Raw genomic sequence first — 4161 nt, 5'->3', positions numbered from 1 at the left:
GTTGAGTGTGGGGATGCGGCCCTGCCAGTAACCGCTCCAGTCTTAGCTCGGCCACTGTACCAAGCACCATGGGCTGGGCCGCTTGTAGCCAGTGGTTGTTTACTCCTCGCAGCTCTGGAGGCTGGGCGTCCCAGATCAAGGCCCTGGAGGTTGGTGTCTGGTGAGGACCCTTTTCTGGTTCACAGAGGACATCTTCCTTCTGTGTCCTCATGCAGTGGAAGAGATGAGGGAGTTCCCTGAGGTCTCATTTATGAGGGCGCTAATCCCATTCCTGGGGCTCTACGCTCACATCCCCATCACCTCCAGAGGCCCTGCCTCCTATTACAATCCTGGTAGTGTTTAGGATTCAGCATGCGATTCAGGGGGACAAGGCCTATAGCTGGGTTAGGTCCCAGTGTCGTGCTGTGTCGCCCCTAAGTGACCCATCAGCGTTTAGTCTAACACAAGGCCAGCCTCAGCCCCTTAGGTCTACACTCAGACTTTTTCTGGAGTAAAGGGGTCTCTGGGTCTGGTTCACACCCAGATTGCCAGTGAAGAAAGGCACCAAATCGCTCACCCTAAACTTAAAGGCATACACACCCCATTTTGAATGGGAGGGGGCACGGCTGACTCCCCATGGGAGGAATGGTCTTAGCAGTGTGACTGAAGATCAGATAGTTGTAGGACAGAGGTGGAGGCTATAAATTGGCTTTCTCTGTGTTTGGCTCAGGTAAACTTTTAAAATTAAGCCCATACTTTTCCTGCACACTGTGATATACTAGAGGTAAACCCATAAGACCACTTTCAGAAGCTGTCGGGGTGATTTTAAACGTCTGAAACCCTCAGCTCAGTCAGCGTACAGCTGGCGTCGCTAGGGGTGTTCACAGCCCCCTCGGGGGTCTGTCCCACATCTGTGCCTGTGTCTTCTTTCATATAAAAGCTTTGCAGAATCCTGACCACAGAAATAACTCTGCAAAGATGATGTTACTTTTTGTCTAAAGCTCAGCTGGAAGTACCCAGATGTAAACCTAAGCATGAGAACAGTGCGGCTCCCATTTTGTATGATGGGTGCGGAGGCTTCACTGTCACAAACGCCTGGAACACAATTCTGACGGAGACAGTGTGAGCCCATACATCATGTGCTACATTCCCTCTGCACAATTCACTTAGAAAAAGTAGCATTTCCTTTTGATTCCTCATTTCTGGCATTAATTGGTCTAAATGTGTAATGAATGACTTTGTTTTTAAGAGATACAAAAAGATGAAAATAAAGGGCCTCTACCCTTTGGTCTTGAAATGGAAACAGAGAGGACAACTGCTTTTGAACTATCCTTAGAAGAATGAGGGGATTGGAATCAGAAACTGTTTCCTCCACAACGTTTATTGTTGTTGAATGAACTTTACGATGCATGATGTCCTGACCTAAAGAGAGGAGTGGACCAGGCAAGGGAAAGAGGACAAAGGTCTTCTTAGCTTTATGGTTCATGTCAACACGCATTAATAACTGGGAATACGGTTCTACTTTAAAAAACTGAATTAGTTTGTTTCCAATATGTAAGGGCAACAATATCCTTTCGTTTCCACGGTATCCATGTGTGTGGTGTCTGTTGTCAATACTTTACTGCTGTCAGAGTCAACTTTACTTACTCCAAATAGATTTTATTTTGCTCCTGACATGTTCTTGGAGAAAGTTGACTTTGAAAGGGGATATTTGTGATAAACCCAGCAGAAAGGAAGGTGGTGTTCCCACAGAGAGGGGGCGCGTCATATTACAGAAGCCGTTATTTAGATCCGAGTCGTCCCACCCCCAGGACAGGGACCTTCATCTTGGGTGGTCTTGGTGGACTGTCCACTCCCCTCCACCCGAAGATCACCGCTGTGGGGGTCACCAGGAACTAATTTTTGTCTTTCACTTCTTTTTCTTGGTGTTCAAAATTCAAATAATAATACAAGGATGTCAAATTAGAACACCCCCACAATTATCAGTTTGCTAAGAGTTTTCCAGATGTTTTTCTCAGTCTTCTGTGGCTTCTGACATTAGAATGCAGGCAGCGGTGGCCTGCAGGCTCCCTCTGGCCTTGGGCAGGAGTTGACTACACAAGGCTTCCCCACTGGGACCTGGTCTCAGCCATGCAGCCTGTCCCCATAACTGATGTCGCAGAGCTGTCTGTTTTTATTTTTTCTCTTCAGTTCTTTTTCCTAACATTTTGGAGGGCAGCCACCACCGAGACAGCCTTTTGTGGCTGTTGGGAGGAAATCAGTGCTTCATAATCCAATAACTGCAATGTCCAGTGTGGCGTTCTCTTGATCCAAGTTTAGGCCTCACTGTTTCTGGCACATGGTGCAATTTTGCAACAACTTCCTTTCAGTAGCACTTGTCATGTATCTTGGGTTTTTGCAGCCACCCTGCAGTGGGGTCAGGGTAAGACCAACCCCAGGGAGTTGGGGTCCATGGACCAGAGAAGGCAGCCTCCTATCTTGGGGCTGCTGCAGTCCTGGCAGGGACCCGGAGCTCAGCCTGGAGAAGGACGTGGCTTGTCCAGGAACACTATCCCCTGGTACATGCTGTGGGGAGCTGGGTGGGGCCAGGACAACGCACGCCCCAGCATGGAGCACTCAGACCCAAAAGCGGACAGCCCACATGTGGACAGGGAGACAAGTAGGGTGCTGGTAAACTCCACTCTTGGGTCCCTCTCCTCTGCATGTATGTGCCCTGAGGCCCTGACCTCATTCTTCAAGGTGCCAGCTCTCCTTATACCCCAGGGATCTGGTGGGGCACCCTCCCTGCACCCAGGAGGGGCCCACAGATCTTTCTCGCAGAGACCTATAAAAGCCAGCACCCCCAGAATCAGCTCCCTCCCCAGTGTACCCACTTAGCCTGGTGAGTGAGGCCAGGCCAGCCTGGCAGCCTCTTCTGCCTGCACACAGGACCGTCAGCAGTCAGCCCAAGGTATCCCTTGGCCTACATGGGAGCCCCTCCCAAAAGGCCCCAAGACCAACACACTCTGAGGATGACTTCATATCATAACAGAGCACTGCTCAATTTACTCCACAAGCAGCAGACCCAAAGCAGGGTCTTGGCAAGCAGCATAGTGCACTGGGTCAAATCCTGCTCCAGGGAGTCAGCCCCTAAACAGCAGCTGCTACTCTGTAGTTGTGACCAACCCTCACAACCCTTCAGGCTGAGTGTCAGTCCCACCCACTGACATGCCAACAACATCCAAGGCTCAGCTACAACAGGAGGGCACACAGACCCATACAAGGGACACTCTTGGAGCACCTGGCTCAGGTGATCAAGGAGACTGCACCACTGGGCCCCTCAGGACACCTACTATACAAGGCTACCCTGCCAACACTATAAGTCTACCTATTACATAGAAACAAACATGAGGAGGCAGCCAAAATGAGGAGACAAAGAAATATGTCCCAAGTGAAAGAACAGAACAAAGCTCCAGAAAAAGAACTAAACAAAACAGAGGGAAGCAATCTACTGGACACAGATTTCAAAACACTAGCTATAAGGACGCTCAAAGAACTTAATGAGAACTTCAAAAAAGAGATAGTAAGCATTAAAAAAAGGACATAGAAATCATTTTAAAAAGTAAAATACAATAACTGAAATGAAAAATATACTAGAAGGAATCAACAATAGATTAGATAATGCAGAGAATCAAATCAATGATTTGGAAGATAAGGTAGCAGAAAACACTGAATTAGAACAGCAAAAAAAAAAAAAAGAATAAAAAAATAAGGATAGTTTAAGGGACCTTTGGGACAAAATCAAGTGTAACAATATTTGCATCATAAGAGTACCAAAATGAGAAAAGAGAGAGGAAGGGATTGGAAACCTATTTCAAGAAATAATGACTGAAAACTTCTCTAACCTGACAAAAGAAATAGACATATAAGTCCAGGAAGCACAGAGAGTGCCAAACTAGATGAACCCAAAGAGGCTCACACCAAAACACATCATAATTAAAATGCCAAAGGTTAAAGATAGAGAGAGACTCTTAAAAGTAGCAAGAGAAAAGCAGTTAGTTACCTACAAAGGACCTCCCATGAGACTGTCAGCTGATTTCACAACAGAAATGTTGCCAGCCAGAAGAGATTAGCACAAAATATTCAAAGTGATGAAAAGCAAGGACCTACAATCAAGATTACTCTACCCAGCAAGGCTATCAT

Source organism: Pteropus vampyrus, unplaced genomic scaffold (genome assembly GCF_000151845.1).
Source record: "Pteropus vampyrus isolate Shadow unplaced genomic scaffold, Pvam_2.0 Scaffold197, whole genome shotgun sequence".
NCBI lineage: Eukaryota > Metazoa > Chordata > Mammalia > Chiroptera > Pteropodidae > Pteropus > Pteropus vampyrus.
Note: the sequence above shows the minus strand (reverse complement) of the source record.